This window comes from Lontra canadensis, unplaced genomic scaffold, assembly GCF_010015895.1.
Source record: "Lontra canadensis isolate GAN:19392208 unplaced genomic scaffold, GSC_riverotter_1.0 scaffold35, whole genome shotgun sequence".
Classification (NCBI taxonomy): domain Eukaryota; kingdom Metazoa; phylum Chordata; class Mammalia; order Carnivora; family Mustelidae; genus Lontra; species Lontra canadensis.
The window spans coordinates 18174837-18198273 of NW_022631029.1; the positions used below are offsets into that span (position 1 = coordinate 18174837).

Consider the following 23437-nt stretch of genomic DNA (forward strand, 5'->3'; position numbering starts at 1 on the left):
CCTTTGTCTTCAAAATGTTTCCTTTCCAAGAAACCAAGGCATCAAGATGCAGTAGAAAGTATAATGGAATACAGGAAGCCATGAAGTCCACCACTGGGAGCTAGTATCTTTTCATTATTTTAACCCCTAGCTAAAAAAAAAAAAAAATTAATTAATTAAAAGAAACACTTTAAAAAGCTCTGGTATACCTCTGTCCTATCTTGCCATGTAAGGGCAAAAGTTATCATAACCACATCTTGTTGCTGATCTAAACACTAAGGTAGATATTACTTTTAAAAGAAATCTAATTGATCTTGACTGTTCTGGTTAAAACCCATGGGTTATTTTTAAAAACATATTTTGACAGCAGTGAAACTTGCAGCACATACAACACCAAGAGCATAAATTTGTTCAGGGTAGAAGAACATGAAAATTAACACAAGCAGTGGTAAATGTGATATTAAAAAAAAAAAAAAAAAAACTACCAATGACCTGCCCCAAAAGTGGAAATTAAGAACAAAAAGGTTCTCTTCTCTAATACTTGGTCATGAAAATCCTGATCTGTTTTTTGGGGGGAAAAAAAAACCTGCTTTGGATCATTTATAGTTCTTACAGCACACGACTTTTTTCCATGGGTTTAACAAATTGGAATGGAGAGGGAAAACTGGATTTATTCATAAGTATGCTTGCCCTTTCCACTAAACCCCAAAGTGTGATGTCTGGACTGTTCTTTCCAATCTCAAAATGCATCCCCAGAATCCAGAATCAATCAAAACTGCATTTAACTAAGGGCTGAATTTGGCCCTAAAAAACTCAGTGACTGAATGGGGCTACTAGTATAGGGAGTTTGCTATTGTTGTTTTATGTCCTTATCTAGTAATTACCGGCAATGAATTTAGCAGTTGCTCCAAAACGAACACAAGCCAGGGCTACTTTTATTTGTTTGATATTAGTTTAAGGTGTACAATATAATGATTCAACAATTCTATACATTACTCATCATGATAAGTGTACCCTTAATCCCCTTCACCTATTTCACTCACCCCCCACCACCTCCCCTCTGCTAACCATCAATTTGTTCTCTATAATTAGCAGTCTATTTCTCGGTTTGTCTCTTTTTTCTTTGTTTGCTTGTTTTGTTTCTTAAATGCCACATATGAGTGAGAGGTATTTGTCTTTCTCTGACTGACTTACTTCACTTAGCATTGTATCCTCCAGATCCACCCATGTTGTTGTAAATGGCAAGATTTCATTCCCTTTTATGGCTGAGTAATATTCTATTGTGAATATATACCACATCTTCTTTATCCATTCATCTACCAATAGACAGTTCTGTTCCTTACATAATTTAGCAAAATATCATGCTGCAATAAACATAGGGGTACATATATCTTTTTGAATCAGCATTTTCATATTCTTTGGGAAGATACCCAGTAGTTGAATTACTAGATCATATGATAATTCTATTTTTAATTTTTTGAGGATCTTCCATACAATTTTTTACAGTGGCTGCACCAGTTTGCATTCCCAAAAACAGTTCACGAGCATTCCTTTTTCTCCAAATCCTCACAACTAGGAATACTTTACAAAAAATACTATATGCAAACCATGAGAATCCTGTTACTTAGATCCTATCTAGAGTTCATTCTGGAAGGCATATTTTAAGAGAAATACTGGCCAAGTTAGAAAGTACCTACAGGAGGGTAACAAGAATGGTGGAGGTTTCTGAACTTCACACAAGGGACAACTGAAGTACCTGGGGAGGTTCAACCCAGAGGAAAGTAGAAAGAGACACAAAACCTGCCTTCGTATAGTCAGTGTATCACTCACTGATGAAGACGTTCCATTTGAGCACTTCCTCTGCACTGTACAAGGCACTGTGCAGGACAATAAAGTGGCAGCACTGAGCAAGAAAGCCCCTTTCTTTTATCATTTGGAAGAGAAAATAGCCTTTTTCTGTGGCACTTCCCAGGACACAGTAGAGCAGAGCACAGGTTCAGGAATCTGAGCACTAAAATCAAAGTCTCTGGTGGCCCCCAAAAAAGATGTCTTTGTCAAGCAGAAGAGGAAAAGACACAGAGTAGGCCACGTGAAGGAAATAGAACCACAAGCCGAAGAATGCCTGGGGCCACCAGAAGCTGGAAGAGGCAAGGAAGGATTCTTCCCTAGAGCTTTTTGAAGGAGGACACAACGGGCCAGAACTGTGACATGAAATTCCTTAAAAAGTACACACCCTATAGAGGAAGGGAGGGAAAAATGAAACAAGACAAAACCAGAGAGGGAAACAAACTATAAGAGACTCTTCATCTCAGGAAACAAACTGAGGGTTGCTGCGGGGTGAGGTGGGGAGAGAGAGGGTAGCTGGGGGATGGACACTGAGGAGGATGTGTGCTATGGTGAGTGCTGTGAAGTCTGTAAGCCTGATGATTCACAGACCTGTACCCCTGAAACAAATAATACATGATATATTTAAAAAAAAAAAAAAAAAAAAAAAAGGACACAGCACATTATTTCCTATGGGAGCCACCATCCCTTGAATAAGAATGGAGGGGTTGTTCTTTACCCAAAGTAGAAAATGAAATATCTCACAAGCCAAGCTAGGGGGGCCAATGGGTCTTCAAAGAGGAGAAACCTACCTTTATAATTCTCTCCCTCCTTGGATTCGGAATACTTCAGACCCTGCCAACTACACCCTGGGAGGCAAAGTCAAAATGTGCAGCAGCACAGGCAGTAGAGCTAGGAAATTAAGATATAGCTGCCTGCTCCTATTAGTGGCATTGCCGCAGGGCCAGAATACTGCAGTTCATTTGGGCCTGGTTTGGCTGAAAAGATACGAGTTTCAAATAAGGCCTGACAGGAGAATAGATAAACAAAACTATGGAGTATTCACATAATAGAACATTATACAGCAGTCAAACCAAATAAAGTGAAGTACAGAATGGTGTATATTGCATGTCCCTTTTTTTGTAAAAAAAGGAAGAAAAGTAATTTAGATGCGTATTTTCCTATGTACATTAAAAAATACCAAAAAAGTTCAAAAGAAACTAATCAAAGTGACTACCCTAAGGGAAATAGGGCAGAGATAGGGGTATGGGCACAAGAGCAGCAAAACTTTATATATTTTTCTATTGTTTTGATTTTTTAACCAGATGAATATATTACCTGCTCAGAAAAAAAAAAAAACTTTTAAGTCTACTGCAAAATTTTTAAAAAACCCTAAAACAACGTTATAACAACTCACATTGTGGTAAGTAGTATAAAATGGTGCGTACAAAGAGGGCACTTTGATGATATACATCAAGGACTTCATAACTGGACCTTGGACCCAGTGATTCCACTTCTGAAAGGAATTTATCTAAGGAAATATTGAGAGATTTGTATACACACACACAGAGGGATGTTCACTACAGAATTGTCATAGTTAAAATTTTTTAAAAGTCCACATGTGAAATAATAGAGAATCAGTCAAAGAAATTATGAAACATTCAAATAATTGAATGTTATGCAGCTGTTAAAAATTATACTCTAAAACAAATAATTGGCAATACAGAAAAATATTCATAGCGTATTTTTGAAATCATTCATTAATTTTTCAGTAAAATTTGTAAAGCTTCTACCAGGTGCTAGGCACGAAGATGGATGCTGATTAAAAAGGCCAGTTACGAGGCAGTCCATCAAAGGGTAATCCCACTTTTTTGTGCACTTATAACTAAACTAGAAGGATAAACACCAAAATGAGAGCCGTGATTACCTCCTGGTGGCAAGATTATGGGCGAAATGTATTTTCTATAATGATCATACATTACTTCTGCAATAAGAGGGGGGAAAAAGCATCACTTTTTAAAATCAGGCTAACAACTCCTAGGATCAAGAATGTATCACTTCCATCTCTTTTCCCTCACCCCTCCCTGATTCCCTAAACGCATGCCTGACGTCTGCTTCAACTGCATCATCCTGTGACCTGTAAGAAAAAGTCAAGAACACTGTAGATACATTCTTGACATCTCTGAGCTGCTGAAGTAGAGCCACAGCCAGCCTCCCTACCCCACCCCACCATCCACCCGTCAAATCCCCATACATCTAGGTCTCTTCTTCTGGGGAAGAAATAATCCTCTGCTTTTTTGAGCCACTGTGAGTCAGCGTTTTCTGTTACTTGCAGCTGGAAGCATTCTGAGACAACAAGGTAATAGACTAACTAATAAAGGCCATGTGAAGACCGGGCCTGGCAGTCCAACATGTTTATTTTGATCACTGAGTCCAGCCTGAAGAGTGACAATAATGATCCCACCAGCTTCTGGCTCCGTGGTCTTCTCTGACATTCCTGGGAAACAGAACCCAGGAGAAGCCATTAGTGGGGAGTCTGGGTGCACAGGGAGCATTACCTGCAGTGAAGTGTGGAAAGACTAGGGAACTACTCCTACAACTTACAATATGACCCAGCATTTCCCCTTCTGAGAGTGTGGCCTAAGAAAAGAATCATGGATGTCATGATGCATCCATGCAAATATTCTTTAGTAATATATATCAGAAATCGAGGTGGGAAAAGCCTAATGCTAAACAATTGGAATAGGATGAAAAATAATCGCAGGTTCCAAGAGTGGAGTACTTTGTAGTCATTAATGGCATGGGAACACACACACAATACAGTGATGAGTGAAAAACAGGTAACAAAGCTATATGTGAAGTATGGTCCCAATTTTTAAAACTAACAGAATAAATAAATATACATAGGCAATAGAAAAAGGATAAAAAGCATATCCACTTCTATTGATAGTTCTATCATGAGGGGGTGGAATGGCAATGTCATTTTATTTTTTGAGTATTTTTTTGAAATCTTCTAAAATAAATTATTTTCTTATGCAGTTGATAAGAAGTGGTTTTTTTTTTTTAATACCTCTTCTCATAGAATAATTTGGGCCCTCTGACCAAGATGCTGGTGTCATGAACGCCAACTTAGTCTAATATTTGCCTGCAGATCTGATGGCGTTAACAAGAAATAATTCATATTTGTTTTAAAAACAGACCGACACCAAGAGCAGTAAGCCAAGATAGAGAAAAAGATAAAGAAATTTTAGGTTTCCAAGTGAACTTGTATTATATAAATGCAGTGTGTTTTCTTTAATTCCATAAATACAGTTGTGATGCTGCCAATTTGAGAAAAATAGTGATGTTTCCTTAAATAAGTCCAGTCTATATTGAAATTCATTCCCCTACATGAAATGGAATTATCTTGGAAACAATAAAAATGAATGCTGACGTGCTGTGTCTTTGATAAAAAGCAAGTCATTTACATCCTTGTCTTGATCCATTAGACTTCATCATACAGCAACAGTAGCTATCATGGAGGTCTGACCTTCCTACCATCTGAGGAAGGCAGCTAGCAGAGCACAAGCTCCTGAATCACATGACCTGGGTCCTCATTCCCAGCCCTACTACTTGCCAGGAGGGTGTCCTTAAGCACTTAACTTAACCTCTCAGTTTCAGTTTTCTCATGGGTAAATGGAGATGGTAAGAGTATCTACCTCATAGAGTTGTCCTGAAGATGAAATGAGAGAATCCACACAAAGGTCTTAGTTTCATTCCTGAACCACAGTAATCTGATAAAAAGTAAACTCTCTTCTAACTTAGTTTCAACCTATATTTGAAGATAGATCATGGACCTGAAACATTAGATTCCTTTTGTTTTGCTTTGTTTTGTTTTACTTCTAACAAAATATTTTTAAATTTATTATAGGTAAATAACTGTTCAAATCAAATGGCAATACATAGCTTTTAGGAAAAAAAAAGTCTCTTGCCTCGTTTCTTCCTATTTCCCAGCTGTCATCCCCAGAGGTATCTGCATTCAACCATTTCAGTTATCTTCTGTTCTCCCCATTCTCCCACTAGAGATCTGTCTCTTTTCTAGTTTTATTGAGAAATAACTGACATACAGCGTTGTATAAGCTTAACGTATGCAGTATGACGGTTGGATTTACATATATTGAGAAATAATTATCATAACAGGTTTAGTTAACAACCATCCTGTCAGATACATACAATAAAGAGAAAAGAAAAAAAAATTTCTCCTTGTGATGAGAACTCCTAGGATCTAGGCTCTTACCCTCCGTGTATAACACTCAGCAGTGTTAGTGCCAGTGATCCTGCTGTCCATGTTGGCCCTAGGACTTAGTTGTCTTATAACTAACTGGTAGCTTGTACCTTTTAACCACTTTCTTCCAATTCCTTCCCCCACTCCCTTTACCCCCTGCCTCTGGTAACCACAGACCTGATCTCATCCTATGAGTTTAGTTTAGGGTTTTGTTTTTGTTTTTGTCTTTAGATTTCACAAATAAGTGAGATCAAACAGTATTTCTCTGTTTCCATCTGACTTATTTCTTAGCATTATGCCCTCAAGGTCCAACCATTCTCATTTTTTATGGCTGAATAATATTCCAGTGTGTGTGTGTGTGTGTATACCACAACTTTTTTATCCATTCAACCAGCAATGGACACTTACATTGTTTCTATATTTTGGTTACTGTAAATAATGCTGCTATGAACGCATGGAGGTGCAGATATCCTCTCTAGTTACTGGTTTCATTGCCTTTGTATTTATGGAACATGATTTTGAAGAGGCTCCAGTATCCTATTTTAAAGACCCTTGTTGGATATAAATACTTGACTTTGAAATACAGATTTGACATCATTTATTTAATATTCCCTAGGCTAAAGGAGATGCTTAGAGAAAATGGTGGATCTTTTAGACCACCAAAAATGTGCTTCAGAATGTGCATCAGAGAAGTTAACTACTCTCATTTGCCTTGTCCTATCTTATTCTTTACAAAAAAGCACTACTTCACTCTATGTATTGCGAATAATAATAAAAATGAGAGCTAAAATCATCACTAACATATGTATGGTACTTATTGTATACCAGGAAGTGTCCTACATATTTTCTGTATTATCTCATTCTCATGATTAACTAGTGATGTACAGTCTTATTATTCCCATTTTTTTAGATGAGAAAACTGAGGCACAAAGAGATGGAGAAGTTCTGAGTCCAGATATAAACATAATTAATAATAATAATAATATAATAATAACATAACGTGACAATAATAACAACACAGCAATGGATCTCCAAACATCATCTCTTGTGCTTCTGACAACCTCATACTATTCCTAATAATGGATAAGAAACTAAGAACTAAAGTAAATTAGCTAAGGTGAGATATGAGTTTGTCTGGCCCCAACACCAGCCACTCCAAGGAACTGCCCCTCTGCAGAGGGAACAAAGGGTTTAACCTATTCCTGAAGCTCTCCACTGGGGTTATAAGATGTTGGAGAGGCACAGGACTTGAGAATTATCAGATCCAAGCCCCTCTTTATACAGGTGTGGAAAGGGAGGTCAAGACTTGCATAAGGCAGTGAGAGCTACAACGAAAACCCAGGGCTCCTGACTCCCTGCACCACATCCTTGTAGGGACACAATAAGGTCCTGTCACCCCAAGTCAGCCACACCAGACACTGTGAAAGCAGCAGAGGGAAAGCCTGACCACCTCACAGTGATGGCACCAGTCTGTTGTCTCTCCCACTGTTCCTGTTGACTCCAGGGACTACTGCACAGGCTTCTGGTGCATTCAGAACTGGGAAGAGGAAAGAAGCCTGGGGAAGGAATCCATAGCCAAAACAGGAAGCTCCCAGTGCCTTTCATGATCTACCAAGTGCCACTTCAGTATGTCTCCTGAAGTCAAACTGGAGATCTGGAGAAGGAGAGTGGCTCTGGGACACATGGTTTCTGTTGCAGACACAAGACACAAAACAGCCCAAGTCTTTGAGAATGTGATTGGAATAAGCAAGTCCCCTGAATCTTTTCCGACTAAATGCATACCTTTACTAGTTTTTTTTTTTTAAGATTTTATTTATTGATTTGACAGAGAGAGATCACAAGTAGACAGAGAGGCAGGCAGAGAGAGAGAGAGAAGCAGGCTCCCTGCTGAGCAGAGAGCCCGATGCGTGACTCGATCCCAGGACCCTGAGATCATGACCTGAGCCGAAGGCAGCGGCTTAACCCACTGAGCCACCCAGGCGCCCAGCTTTACTAGTTTTTATGATGGATAAAAATAATTAAACTGTCCCATGGAGAAATTTTTTAAAAAATAGAGTTTTGGAGGTGTCCAATTAAAATTCATTCAGTATTATGTAATCCTTCAAATACAACGGTTGTTTACTCTGCTTTGATTTCTAAGCTTTCCTTTGATGACAAATATTAATATTTATCATTTTTCTGATGTTGGACTAATGAGAATCTTAAGTGTTTATGAGAAGGCATTTAAATATTACAGTACGGTGGATGTGTTTGTTTTCTGATTTATATTCCTCTGTCTTGAACATCAACGAGCATTTATTTTTTGTGTGTGCTGAATCCTGGGTTGATGTTCATCAACATTTCCACCAAACTTTATACGGCCAAAACTGATGGCCTCTACATTTATTTGATGACCAAAGAGAATATGACAGTCCACCAAATAACACAGCACGACAGGAAAGACGTCGCTCTGATTTTCAAACTGGCCCCCACGTGTAACGACCAGCCAGCAAGAGTAGATGGAGCCACCTTCCTGGTTTAATCAAGGTGATATTTATTGAGTGCTGACCACACTTCAGGCACTGTGCTTCACATCCACCATCTCACTGGATCCGCACAACCAAGAGCTAAATAGTATTATAGTCTGCATTTTACAGAGAAAAGAGATGCAGAGAGGTTGAGAACTTTGCTTAAGATTATACAGCTAATGAGAAGCAGACAAGAGTCCGTCCTCAGAGCCAAAGTAGGCTCTTCTCTCAGCTCCCTTCCTAGGAGCCCCTTCTTGACTCCCAGCATTATCTGTACAGCATAAATGGCCATCTGCATGGAGCAGCAGCCTTCAAGGCAACCTAGACTTTCAGATCTTGACGGTAATGATGAGACATAACATTCTGTCCTCCATAGGCCATGCGCTGCTTTATGCACAGAGACAGGGCAAGGAACCAGTACCATGCTCCCTGAGGTCCATGCCCTCAGAGAGCAAACTTCTAAAGAGGGAAGATAGACAATAGTAACACAGTAAACAAGGCACTCTCTCCATGAAGGGGAGGAAATGGGCGGCTGTACAAAAATTCAAGAAATGGTAAGAGGAGCTAAAGTCCAGGACTTCAGCAGATTTCACCTTCCCATGCCCCCCATGCAACCAAGACTTGGCTAACTGAAGAAGTAATGGAGCAGAGCCCAGAAGTAGGAGCACAGTGCAAAGTTCAACATCAAATTCTAAGTTAGGGACCAGGTGCTGGGGCATCAGCAAAATAGCCACCACTCCTGCCTTCACTGAGCTTACAGTCAGAGGAAGAGAGCACTGATCAACAATTAGAAGTTAAGCAAAAGCTGTAAAAAAGTAGAAGTTAAGGAAGCTAAAGACACAGGAACTAACCTAAAGAGGACTAAGAAAAAAGGTCATCATTCTGCTTCTGACTCCATCTGTGACCAAGAGCAAGTCACTTCCTCTCTCTAAAACCACGTCTCCAAATTTGTAAATACAAGGGACAAGACTGGGTGAATCTCAACAAACTTCCTTCAACCTGCCTTCCAACCTATAAAAATTGTATCTTATCTCTTCTTCTACCCATCAATAGACCCCAAACTGCTCTTCTTCCTTTCTTTTTCTCTTTTGTTCTATTCCTCTGCACCCCTAAAGCAAGGGCTCTGTTCTTGATTTTCATTATTGCCACATGGCAGAGGGGTCAGTTCAGGAGGGAGATGAGACTGCTAGCCCATCAGAGCCAGAAGTGGGTGTAGCAAACGCTCTGAAATGAAAAGGGACCGAGTTCTACACATGGAACCTAGTATCCAGAGAGAGAGTTAATAGGTAAAAGAGAAGCCTATGGAGATGGCAGGCATTAGGGAAGCACCAGCCAGGACCAAAACTAATGTTTCGACAAGAGGGAAGGAGAAAGTCAGGAGGTAGGTGCTCAGAACAACGGGTCAACAGAAGGAAGGTCTGGACAGCAAAAAGCAAGCCTCCGACCACAGTACTGGGATTCAGGGACAGAGCCATCACCCAGACAATATAATCCAGGCTCCATACTTTGATCTCCAGGCCCTACACTGACAAGCCAACCTCACACAGTGCCAGCCCCTCTCCAGTCTCTATGGTCTACCATAGAGGCCTTCTTTTATCCCTTTGAGCATGTCAGGCTCTTTCCCTAAATAAGACCTGGGTACAGGCTATTCCTTCTGCCTAGAATACCACTTCACTAGTTCTTCATATGGCTGCCTCCCACTCATCCTTTACTTAGGTCTCAGCTCAAATATCAGCTCCTCCTCTCTGGCTACCCTACCCCCTTTTAGCATCACAGTACCTTCAACTCTTCCTTCCCAGTACTCGGCATCTTAGAATTGCATTTGTTGGCCTGAACATTGTCCATCTCCTCCACTGGACTCCTGAGAGCAGTGACTGTGCTGCCTTGTTCACCAGCATAGAACCACAGCTAGCACAGTGCCTGACATACAAAAGGCCTCAGTAAATGCTTCCCAAATGAATACATTAGTTTTGAGCAAGGGAATGACTCACACGCAGTAAGAACTGGCAAGAATATAGTTGGAGATTAGGTTCAGACACTGGGATATTAGGCAGGTCAGAGATTGTCCAGGCAGGAGCCCAGTAAGCTCCATGGTCAGAGCAAGCAACAGCATCAACTAGGATTTGCTAGGGGACCTGTTACCAGGCGTCATTCCACATTCCACCTGCCTGCTGACCTTAACTTCCAGGTATGACCTACTTCCAAATCCTGGGCCCACTGTCCACTTAACCTGCCACTGGTGTGGGCAGTTCCTACCAGACCAAGAGAGTCTCAGAGAAACCTGGCCAATGCCAAGTAACAGAAGCTGCTGTGCAGACCCTCAAATCCAGTGATTAGTGTTATAATCATGAGAGTAAGTAATACATGCCAACGGCTTTATACATACAGCCTTATTCAACCCTCACAGCATCCATAGTTAGTGACCACTGTAACCCCCAATTTAAAGGTGAAGAAACAGACTTAATCAAGAAACCTACCCACGGTCCCACATCTGGTAACTGGTAAATCCACATACCTAAGTTTATAGATCTGGATCTCTGAGCTCAAAAATAATAAAAGTGTAAAATATAATAGCAATAATAAAAATAAAAGCAAACACTTACTAAGAAATTACTATATGAGAGGTGCTGTGCTAATATTTTATATAGATTATCCCACTGTATTCATACACACCTATGAGGTATATATGACTATGTCCATTCTGGAGAAGAAAATAAAATTCTTCAAAGCAAAACAGCTTGCCCAAGATCACCCTCAGCCTGTAACAGACTGACATATGTATTTGTGAACTCTAAACAATCCTATTCATGACATTAAAACAGAATGGAAACATAGTAGGAGCCATAAAGAACTAGAATCTTGATTTCCAAGCGTGGCCCATGGACCAGCAGCATCTGCATCACCTGGGAGCTTGTAAGAAATGGCAGAAGCTTCTGGCCTCACCAGGAAGTTTGGGTACAGTTCCAACCAGTGCCCAACCCACAGGATTTGGACCCAGCCGTTTCATCTGTGCTAAAAGCCAAACACAGCTAATTCTTCTAGGCCACGGAAGTATTGGCTGGTTGCCCCTTGGAAGTTCAAGAACCTAGAGGAAACTGTAGCTTAGAAGAAGCTTTTTGCCCTGCTCCAAGGGGCCAAGAGAGCGCCCCAGCTACAGATTTCATTGGACATTGGCTAAGAGCTGCTCAGTCAGCAGATTCCAGCTACTGCAATTCTCAAGCGCAGGGCCCACCTGTTGTTTTGGTACAGGATCCCTTCTCTTTGAAGGTTCCAACACCTCCCATTGATCAGGGTGGCTATCTGTGTTAACAACCAGGCAAGCTGTGCACAGCACAACTCTGGAGGACACCATTCACAGACGTATTTGTCAAAACAAAAAATGTCCCATCTCCCCCTCCCCCGCACTCAACCACCTTTTTTGTTGTCATACCTCTTCACAGGCTCTGCAGGTCTTTCTACCTCTTGGTTGCTTTTTCCTGCCCACCTTAGGATCACTACCTCTCCATCACCAGCTTCATTCCTGGGAGAACCCGAACAGGAATTGCACGGGCTCCAGGGTTGAGAGAAACAACCTTACTCCAGCAGGTTCCAGCCCCCCTTCACTGCCTGTCCGCTGGGCTCCAAGCACAGACATGCTTCCAGCATCGTTTAAATGTCTTCTGGCATAACCACGCAGGTACCGTCCTGCTTTAATGTGTAGACTTAAGACAGCATTGAGTTCTGGGTTTTTTTTTGTTTTTGTTTTTGTTTTTTTGTTTTTGTGTTTTTTTTTTTTCCCCAAAAATGAAGGCACAGGAAGAAGATGTGCCTTGCAGAAAATGAAATTTTGTTCTTACCATATACCACACACTTCAGTGATTAAATGACTGCAGACAATACTCTCCTCCAAACTGTGCCCAACTAAAATATGCGTGCATTAAACCTCATGAGGGAGTACTGATACTTCCACATTATCTATGATGGGTTTTAGCTCCAGTAGCTGTGGGTCTGAGAAGCTGCAAAATACACTGAATTTTAATGGAAAACTGATTGTTAATAAAAAGAGGTAAATCCATAATAAGGAACACTAATAAACACATAAACAGACTCAGAAATAGTCTTTAAGTTCCAGAATATCTCAATGTGGGCCTTTTGCAAACCTCTTAGCCAGTTTCTCATTTTTATCTTCTATTCCTACTTATACATCATTAAAAGAAAACCTTGGCCTATGTACAAAATATCCATAAAATATGTAATTTTTTAACTTTATTTTAAACCCTCCAACAAAAACAGCTTTTCCCACTCTCTTAATAGAGAGAAACTCTATTAAACTCTATTAAGTCAACACAGTAGAAAAATAAAACTACTACATTGTGAAATGACTTCCTAGTGGGTAAAAAAATCTGAGGAAAGGCTGAAAAACAAAATTATGGTGCAGGGTAAGAGAAATTCAGGCCAAGAATGCTCCTGGATGCTGGATAGAAGGTTTTAAATATGAATATTCAGATACAAACAAACCTAAGGACATACATTTTCTATAAGGAAAAAGAAACTTTTAAAAGGACAGGGTTCCCATATGTTATGGATAATCCAGCAAATAAAAGACACTTAACCAAATTAGCCTAATTATTCTGCCATGAAATGGAGTGCGAGGGTAACTATAAAAAATTTAAAAGGAAACCAATATTTATACTAGGCAGCGTCTGTAGAAGCATTCATTTCAGGCTACTGAATTAGAACATAGGAATGTTACTGGTTAAGTCCCATACTGAGCATGGAACTTACTGAATCTAAAAAAAAAAAAAAATTCTTTTAATAAAAATTTTAAAAATGTTACTGGTTAAAATGGGTTGTAGTTTATCTGAAAAACAGTTTAAACCTTTACAGTAATGAAGCCACAGCTCATGAAAGCATGTAACTCAGTTTCTTTCTTTTGAACATAGTTTTAATGGGTTAATAGTATTTTTTTTTCAGCTATGAAGAATAAAACAAACTAAATTATCAAGCAGGGAAACACAGCCTGAAACAAAATTGAGAATCCTGACTGAAGTGAGCACTCCTAGAGATACCAGGCCACAGGGGGACAGAGGGGTGCACTATTTCACTTCAAAGAAAACCCAGGATACAACCTATAGTTAGTTCATCAAATTCCCGGAGAGTTTTGTGACAAGGCTTATCATCTCTTTCACGACCAAAGACTTCAAAATGCTATTTTCTAGATATTTATCTCCCTGCAAAGACCTTTCACCTGTTAGATTGTACCTGATTCATTTCATGATGTTCTGTTGTTAGAATCAGTGGTTCTCATTCCTAAATGCACTTCAGAATCACATGGGAAATTTAAAAAGGAAAATATCAATACCTACCTCCCCTCTGCACTCTGAATCAATTTCTCTGGATGGGACCAGCCCCTGGTGACTTGAACTTGTAGCAAGGACTGAGAACCACTGGTTGAAAAGCAATCCAAACAGGTTAAAATTATGTAAAGAAGGAGGCACTATAATTGGGCTTAAATAAATCTACATGAGGAGGCAAAGTGCCTCAAATTCCCATCATAATCAGATAGAAGATGGTACTTTAAGGATCCCAGGGTTTTTTCCCATCAAATTTAAACTGTCTCAATTACACGGGAGAGATATATCCAGTTGCCCATAATACTCAAGCTTTTACCAAGAACTGAACAAGTTCAGCATTTCATACTTGAGATAAAAACAAAAACAGTACAATTAAAAGTGATCTATTCCAGAGGTGCCTGAGTGGCTCAGTCAGTTAAGCAACTGACTCTTGATTTTGGCTCAGGTCATGATCTCAGGGTTGTGAGATCGGACCCTGTGCCAGGCTCCACCCTAGGCATGGAGCCTGCTTAAGATTCTCTCTCTCCCTCTCCTTCTTCCTCTTTTCCCCCTCTCCCCCCCCCCCCCCAAAAAAAAGTGATCTATTCCACCTAGTATTCAAAATATGACAAAAAAAAAAAAGGTAACATGGAGCAGGGTGCATGAAGTTGCCAGATTTATTAACAACAATAAGAATAAATTCAAAGCTACCATTTCTTGAGTGCTAGCTATTGTGTTATCTCAATGAAAACTCAAAACGCCATTCTACAAGAGGAATTATTATCTCCATTTCACAGATAATAAGGAAACTGAGGCTCCGTGAGACTAGGACACTCTCCCCAGAGTCACACTGTAAGTGACTGGTAGAAGAAGCAAGACTAGAATCCAGGCCTGTGACTCCCTGGGGTCCATTCTCTGAACCACTACCATCTCTCATCTAGATGGCCCAAGAGTCTCCTCAGCACATGCCCCTCAAAGTACAGTCCACAGGCCAGCAGCATCAGCCTGTTAGAAATCCCGAACCTCTGGTCCATTCTAGATGCACTGAATCAGAACCTGCAGATTAAGATCGGCAGGACATTTATATGCACTTAAAAAACACAGGCCTACTTGGACAATTCTCTCTCACAAATTCATCATCTTGACTGCATCCGTGCTTTTAAAAACTAAATCCTATCATTTTGTTTCCCCCGTGAAGACTGTTATGTGTGTGTGTGTGTGTGTGTGTGTGTGTGTGTTTTAAGATTTTATGTATTTGACAGAGAGACAGAAAGACAGCACAAGTAGGCAGAGCCTCAGGCAGAGGCAGAGGGAGAAGCACGCTCTCCGCTGAGCAGGGAGCCTGACATGAGGCTCAGTCCAAGGACCCTGGGATCATGACCTAAGCGGAAGGCAGATGCTTAACCTACTGAGCCACCCAGGAGCCCCTCCCCCCCAGTTAAGGCTGTTAAGTGGTTTCCCAAATGCCCTTGGAATGAAGTCTAGAATGCCTTTACAGTACAGGTAACCAGACTTTGCATAATATCGCTGGTGCTTGCCTATGCAGCCCGATTCCTCCCCCATGTCTCCCCTCCCGTGACTTTTATACCCCAGACACAGAGATCAGCTTCCACTCATCAAATCCCAATATCCTCCTCTTCCTTTCCTATATTCTTCCCTCCCTTTCCTCCTTTCTGCCTTCCTGCTTTCCTTCTTTCCTCTAAGCTCTTCCCTGCCTAAAACTAACCACCACCAACCACTGTGACCAACCCATGTCAGCCACATTCACTGCTGTATCCCCCGTGCAGAGCAGTGCAGTGCCTGGTGCAGAGCTGGAGCAGGATAAATGCACTGAGTAAGGACGTGCTTTGGCTACTCAGAGCTTCCGCTGATCCCTTTGCCCATCTGCTTTTTGCTCTTTTCCATCTTTCCTTCCCTGTCCTTCACACCACCTCTCTTCTCTCACTCACCTCCTTATCAGTAACCTCATGGCTGTTGCAGTTGTCAGACTTAGAGAGACAACCTGCCACGCTCACATGTCCATTGCCCTGGGGTTATTCACCAACAGGGTGATGACTGTTTCACTTTAACCCTGAGACACCTGGAATAGGCCCAGTACTTTCCAGAAGTAGACAGAAGGCCCCACCAACAGAGGCAGGCCACTTTTCAATATGAGATTCATTATAGAGATGGAACCATAGATCAGGGACCTCTCAGTGGGCAACAAAAAGTCAAAAGCTTCACCATTTCTCTACACACACAAAGAGTAACACTGTGCTGACAAGATCGATTATCAAAGCTGTGGATAACTTCACACTTTAAATGGGATGGCCAACATTGCTATTCTAAGAAACCAAATGGCAAATCCTTTTATAAAGCAGATAACTTCCTCAAGTTAAATGGTGAATAAATGTGATATATCTTCATATATTGTTTACATTAATAATAAAAATAAGAGCTACTATTCGTCTATTGAATACAAGCTACTGAGTGCCTGACAACACACTCAAAGTTTTAAAAACACTAAAATTAACCAGTCAGAAAACGACAGGTGTTGGCGAGGATGTGGAGAAAGGGTAACTCTCCTACATTGTTGGTGGGGATGCAAGCTGGTGCAGACACTCTGGAAAACAGTATGGAGGTTCCTCAAAAAGTTGAAAATAGAGCTACCCTATGACCCAGCAATTGCATTACTGGTTATTTACCCTAAGATGCAAATGTAGTGATCCAAGGGCACCTGGATGGCCCCGTGGGTTAAGCCTCTGCCTTCGGCTCAGGTCATGATTTCAGGGTCCTGTGATCAAGGCCCGCATTGGGCGCTTTGCTCTCAGTGGGGAGCCTGCTTCCCCCTCTTTCTCTGCAGGCCTCTCTGCCTACTTGTGATCTTTCTCTGTCAAATAAATAAATAAAATCTTTGAATAAAAAAAAAAATGTAGTGATCCAGGGGCATGTGCACCTGAATGTTTATAGCAGCAATGTCTACAATAGCCAAACTATGGAAAGAACCTAGATGTCCATCAACAGATGAATGAATAAAGAAGATATGGTACATATATATAATGGAATACTATGCAACCATCAAAACCCCCCAAATCTTGCCATTTGCAATGATGTGGATGGAACTAGAAGGTATTATGCTAAGCGAAATAAGTCAGTCAAAGAAAGACATTTATCATATGATATCATTGATACAAGGAATTCGAGAAACAAGACAGAAGATCATAAGGGAAGGGAAGGGAAAATGAAACAAGATGAAACCAGAGAGGGAGACAAATCATAAAAGACTCAATCTCAGGAAACAAACTGAGGGTTGTTGGAGGGGAGGAGGGTTGGAGGGATGGGGTGGCTGGGAGATGGACATTTGGGAGGGTATGTGCTATGGTGAGTGCTGTGAATTTTAAGACTGATGAATAACAGACCTGTACCCCTGAAGCAAATAATACATTATACATCAATAAAAAAATGAAATAAGACAGAAAATAAATAAATAAATAAATAACTATCTTATTTAATCTGTATCTTCACTTTATGAGGGAGAAATGCTTATTATTCCTCTTTTATAGAAAAAGCCAATGGCTAAGTAACCTGCCTCTTAGGGCAGGGCTGAGATTTAAATCATAGGTCTCCAGACTAACACTCTCTATGGTTTCTTTGCCATGTTTTGCTATTTGGATCACTTTCTCATCTAAGAAATCACAGACATGGACATTCCCAAGGAAACAGCCCCTTGGAAGATGACCTCAAAGGCTGAGATTTTTCTTCACAATACAGACATTGAAAGGAAAGCAACCTGCTACATCTTATATTTCAAAGCATTTCTATTTTAAGAGAGATTCAAGAAAAAGATGTGGGAACAGAGCTTAGGGATGCTTATGAATGCAACTACATAAATATTTTTTCAGTATCTACCAGTGGTCAGCATGTGCTGAAACCTGAATGATCAGACTGTTAGCTGAGAGACAGGGCAGGGGGCTACAGGAGGGGATAGTGAGAACATCTCCCATAGTGACTGTTTCAGGAATGTTTAGCCAATAATTTACAAAATGTTACTTTATTATAACTACATAGAAAGAAGCTTTCACACACAGGAGATGAGTTACCTCCTTTATTACCTGTAAATACATAATTGAAAGGGACAATGTATCTTCTAAAATAGAAGTTTTACATAATTCAAACAACTTGTGTGTTCCTTTCTGATATCCCATATTAGAGGGTCAGACTGTAACTTATATGAATTCAAACACAGTGTCGGATTTTGTTCTTAAGGGTCTGAAAGACCAAAAGAGAAAAAAGCATTGGGAGCCAAAACAAGATATTCCCAAAATATAAAGGGAACAATTAAAGCCACACATATATACAAATAAAGAGAGGAGTATAGAAACATTTCCTAAAGCATTCCATCAAACATTTACAGAGATAAGGATAGGAAGAGAGCATCAAGTAAAAGAAATCATGAACCTGAAAGGTCAAATACATTACCACAACGCCTCCAGAAACCTGTCTCCTTGCAGAAAGGGCATGAGATGAAGACCATGGATCCCTCTCCTCAGGTCCTTCTAGCCCTAACCCATTAACTACTTTAATCCACGTGGCCCCTGCACCTGAAGAGATACGAGCATATAAAGATGCTCAAAAAACTTTTGTTGAATTGTTGAAACATTACAACCTTACAAATAATATGATAAGAGGCTTTAAACAATTGGTACTAGCCTTTGGCCTACAAAGAACAAATTATAAGAGAAACCATTATCTAAACAGCTTCATATCTGGTGCTCCTTCTAGCTGACTGCTGGTAGAATGAAAATAACCCTGGACTTGGAAATAAGACACTTGGGTCTAGTCTCATCTCTGACACAAACCAACTGTGTGACCTTGGGCAAATGGCCTTACCACCTGGGCCACTTTCCTAACCTCTAAAATAAAGGTATTAAAAAGCTATATATAGCTAACATTTATGGAACCTTTACTATATGCCAGGAACTGTTACAAGATCTTTGCCTTAAATTTAAATGATCCCAAAGGTTTTTGCAGCTCTAACATTTAGTCTGACTACAGAGGAAACATGGTATGATGGAAAGATTCCAAATTCTGTACTCAGAAACACTTGACTCCCTCCCGCTCTGTTAGGTGGGGTCTTTGGGGTTTGGCGGGGGGGTTGTTTTTCCTTTTTGACAGAGAGAGTGAGCACAAGCAGGGGATGTGGGAGAGGGAGAAGCAGGCTCCCCATTGAGCAAGGAGCCTGATGTGGGGCTGCATCCCACGACCCTGGAATCATGACCTGAGCTGAAGGCAGATGCTCAACCAACTGAGCCTCACAGGTGCCCTAGGTGGGGTCTTTTCTTAAGCAGAGACTGTTAAAACAGATAGGGTTACTGAGTAGGTCTATTCCCTAGCTGAGTTAATTTGGACAAGTTGCTTAACCTTAGTTGCCTAACTAAAACTTTTAGTTTTCTAATATGTGAAAAGCATATTAAATGGTTATGTGTCTCATATAGTTTTTTGAGAGGATTAAATTAAAACTGTAATATATATTAATAATACACATATATTTTATTATTTTATTTTATTACTAGATGTGTGACCGAGGACAAATCAACTTCTCAAGGTTTTTCCTCATCTACAGATGGGAGATACGGTGTTATGAAAAGAAGTAATGTGAACATTCTGTAAAAAGTCTAGTGTTGCTGCGTTTGAAAGCATGCATAGTCCCTAACACTTGGAAAAGTATATTCAATTCTCCCCTAACACTTGTAACAGCATATACAATCCATGACAACGACGACAACCATAATAAACGAGATCTTTACTAGACCTATCTCTCCACTCCCCAACAACAAAAGAGTTTTCCTGAACATCTTTCTAGTCCAGGCTCACAGCAGGTGGACACAGAGGCTGGCTGCCAAGAACGCAGGGCCACATGGAAGTTGTAGTTCCCAGTCAAAGAGCTGATCCACAAAACGGCCGAAGTGAGACTTCAACTCCCAGGAGACACTTCGCCGCACCAAATGGCACGCTGGGAGATAGAGTACCAGCCCTCCGGGAAACACTCAGCGGGACTCCAACTCCCAGACGCCTCCGCTACGTAGGATGCCGGCGGTAAAATGGAGCCCGAGAGGGAGCTTTCAGACACACCCGGCTTCACCGGTGCGACTAGGGGCGGCTTTTAGTAATCCCAGGCCCAGCACAGGTCAGAGCTTTTCTACAACAACCACTAGGATCATTTTCTGCTGGTCCCCGCACATATCTTGAGGGATCCGGAGTAATAAAGTAGTAAGTTTGCAAGTGGCAGACTTTCACAAACAAGACCTCATTTAGCTTTCAGCTCCAGCAAGCATCCTTGGGCCACTTGGCCAGAGATCTTTAAGCTCTTTTTTCCAAGATAAAATACTGTGAGTGGCTGGTCCAAGGTCATACACCAGATGGAGAATTTGATCCTAGGGCGGAGGCTCCAACTCCGGTTCCACTAACCAGACTCCTCTCTCCAACCACCCTCCCCTAGCGTTACACGATTTACCTTTAAAATCCCCGCATATTTTTATATAAAACTGTATTAATCCATAAAATAGCCCAAACGAGTTTGGACTCATTGAGTTACCCCACCATAAAGCATTCAGTGCTTTTTAAAATGTTTTTTAAGTATCAAATTTAAGATTCCCTCCCAAAATATTGCCTTCCCTCTACCTACTTGGCTCCTTTTTGAGGCACGTGTTCAGCCACCTTTTTTCGGGAACCCAGCGCTGGGTGTTTGACACAGTTCTGTTGGGGCAGCGATTCCTGCTACTTGCCTATGACACTGGCAAACCTTGCAAAAGCGGCCAGTGCCAACTACACCACTAGGTCTGGGTGCTGGGGCGTCCCTGGAACCGCTGGAGTGGCCCCATGCCTCAGTTTACCCCCTTATGCAGCAGATGAGGGAAGAGTTAGAGTTAGGGCTGTTGGTCAGAATGGGTCCTGCAAGTTCAGGGGGTGGGAGGGTCCTCCGGGCAGACACACCACCACCCCCTCCCCAAGGAGCTGTGCGACCCAGACCCCGCCCCACTGGACTGTGGGTATATAGACCAGACGCGCGTGGAAATCAAGACCCGCACCCCAGAAACACTCTTCTACTGGGGTTTGCCCCCTGCCCCTACCTTCCAAGATCTTGGCAGCTGGGAAGTGAAAGGCAGAGGGAGGGAGCGCGGGGCACGGCGCCTGGGCGTGTGCCCACTGGGGAGGCGGCCTGAGGGAACCGGGAACTGGAGGGCAAAAGTCCCGCGACGGGACGGAGAAGGTACTACAATTCCCAGATGGCGCCGCGGCGGGGGCGGGATCTAAGATGGCCGCTGGCCTGAGGACAGAAGCGAGGGCCAATATGCATAAAGTATGAGCCTACACCAGGCCAATCAGAAGCTATAATGGCAATAACTCAGATACAGGGGTGAGAAAGATTGTTTCAGGAGAGCAGCTGAGGTGAGGATCCCTTGGGAAAGGGATTTTTGTAATAAATCTTTCTTTTTTTCCAAATGGTTAAAAGAAATAAAATTCTTCAGGCTATGCTGCTTTTTTACCTCCTTATTTCCTCCTAAACGTGTTTAACTTACACCCCCCACAACACACACACACACAAACGCGCCAATTACACACTGGCTGGATTTTCTTTCTTTTCCTCTACCCACTTTGGATCGCTCTTGAATCCTCAAGTCTTCTTTTCTTTATATTTTTCTCATAACAACGGGCTTGCAGACCTTTACTTGATCCACTTTACGACCACATTCGGCCTTGTTGTAATCCTAACTAAAATCGCACCGCAAACTCCTTTGTCCCTTCCTTTCTCCCTTCGTGCTGTTTTTCTACTTAGCACTTTTCCTTCCCAAACACTGTATATAATTCATTTATCTATCTTTTTTAATCGTCTTGTCCTCCAGAATGAAAGATCCATGCAGATGAAGATTTTTGTTCTGCTCTCTGCAGTATCTCTAGAACCTGGAACTATATATACTAGGCACTCAGGAAATATTCTTTAAATAACTGAATGAAATCTAGAGTAGCATTTTACTTTCTATTCTCCCTTTCATTGGTGCAGATCAATTAAATCCATCTCTGAGGACCATGGGGTTCTTGTGCCTCGCTCCCTTTCAAATTCAAAATCATTCTCAATATAGTCTAGGATGCTGGAGAAATAAATTCCTGATTCAGATGCAATTCCTAACTTAAAGATGTTTCTGGTCTAAAGGAGTATGAGAAGTAAACTTAATTTTGCCATAAACGCAATTGCAAATTGCAGAGCAGGTAAGTAATTGTACAAGATCATGCTGCTTATGAGCAGGGACTAGAATCCTGGCCTTCAGACTCTTGGTACTACACACCATGCTTCTTATAGCAGCCTCCCTTCAGGATTGCAGTCTCCCTTCAGGTTTGCACACTTCCCTTCTCTTTCCTACCAATCCTAGTGCCAAGGAAGAAAATATATTTGCCCATCAACTTTTACATTTAAGGAGAAGCAACGAGCAATTACACCTGGACGAACACTGGGATATTTTCTTACCTATCCTGACACCATTTCCCTTTATTTTTTCTTTCTTTCTTTCTTTCTTTCTTTGAGAGAGAGCAAGAAGGGGAGAAGAGGGAGAGCAAATCTGTAGCAGGCTCCATGCCCACCCAGGCATCCCAATTTCCCTTTTTTTTTTTTTCCCATCATTTTTTTCTTTGGCCTGCTTCCCTACATGCAGGCCATTACACCAAGTCTTCTATCTCTCATCCTTTCTGATGTTTGAACCCCATGGAGGGTAGCGAGGTGTCCTACAAAATGTCCTGGTGTGAAATACTGATGTCCTAAGAAGCTTGGCTCTCAGAGAATGTCACTATGGATTATGGTCAGTTTACAGGTCATTACACAGACACCATGGCCACCTAGAATACTAGAGAATTTTGGATAACTAGGTGAAATTGAAAACAATCACAGATGGAATAGAAACGTGATCAATTTGTATACAGACTAATTTTGTGCATAGAAATTAAACCCTCTGCCCAGACTTCCTAGCCTAATCTGTCAATTTGGGGTTGTTTCTGATAACACAACGGTTCTTTTTAGCTCTTACGAGCAGACTCAGCTCAGCAGTACCAGCTTTTCTCAGACTGAGTGGCATGAGAGATTTCAACACATGTGTCAGCAGCCAGACTAACTGTGACAAGAATCACTGAACCATATGAAAATGGAAAGCTCAACCACTAGACTTCTCCTGAGAGAGTATCAGCCTATGATCATTACATCTTCTACTTAGCAATCAAGAGGTAAATGTCATGAATATACTCAGGATCTAAACAGTGGTATCTAATAATTTATTAAACCCTTATTAAACAGTCTAGTGTGAACATACATGTATTAGTTCAACTGAGGGTGATGCTGTTTACTGGGCTCAAGGTCAGGTCAAGGTCAGTTATGACCTTCAGCAATATATACATGCATACATACATATATGCATACATACATACATAAGAAGCATCAACACATGGCACTTGCCTTGGACCCAGGATATCCAAATGCCAAGACAATCAGTACAGGATGACTATCTGATCTACAACTTGATTAATAA

At 41.2% G+C, this 23437-nt stretch overlaps 1 long non-coding RNA gene across 1 annotated transcript in view; it reads right to left on the reverse strand.

Annotated features, from left to right (window-relative positions):
* LOC116874015 overlaps positions 1 to 21143 on the reverse strand; it is a 644216-nt gene extending 623073 nt beyond the window's left edge. The window contains exon 1 of the long non-coding RNA XR_004383921.1: positions 20996 to 21143. This is a non-coding gene — a long non-coding RNA (uncharacterized LOC116874015). The remainder of the gene's footprint in view (positions 1 to 20995) is intronic.
* Positions 21144 to 23437: the final 2294 nt, after the last annotated feature.